Here is a 643-nt window from a genome sequence, read left to right on the forward strand (position 1 = left end):
GGAGGCTCGCTGAGTGGACTTCGCGTTGCCGGAAAATGCCGATAGGAGGTGCAGCTGCTCGTTTTAGGCTTACAGGCAAAGCTGTTCCTAATCCGTTTTCCTTCCAGAAACACGGGGGAAGGGGACAAACATTTTCTAACAAATGCACCCTTTGAGAGTGGCGTGGCCTCTGGGCGTCTGTCTTCCCTAAAAGCTGGCTAAGCAACAGAATCGCCAGAAGCTCCCCCCCACCCCGCCCCGAAAGAAAAAGTCTTATGTAGTACAGTGATTGGGGTCTGCATTTGCTGAGTTGGAATCTCCCCTCAATTCCTTACAGCTCCCACCCCCAACCCGGTTTTTAGCTTCAGTCTCCTCTGCAAAATGGGGGCGATCATAGCAACTACCTCATATGGGTACAAAGACATAAACTGAGCACATGAATTTGTAAGACACTTCGCACACTGCCAAGACCCAAGTAAGTTCTTGCTAAGAGTTAGCTGACCTTATTACAGATTCGTACCTGTCCCAGATGAAGCGTGAGTCAGAATCTCTTGGAAGGAGCTCAGGTATCTCTTCATCTCCAGGTGACCGGGAAGATTTGGGAACCATGGTCCGTTAAAAAATAAACTGAAGCATATTAAAATTTTTTTTAAATTTTTTAAAA

Source organism: Ailuropoda melanoleuca, chromosome 10 (assembly GCF_002007445.2).
Source record: "Ailuropoda melanoleuca isolate Jingjing chromosome 10, ASM200744v2, whole genome shotgun sequence".
NCBI lineage: Eukaryota > Metazoa > Chordata > Mammalia > Carnivora > Ursidae > Ailuropoda > Ailuropoda melanoleuca.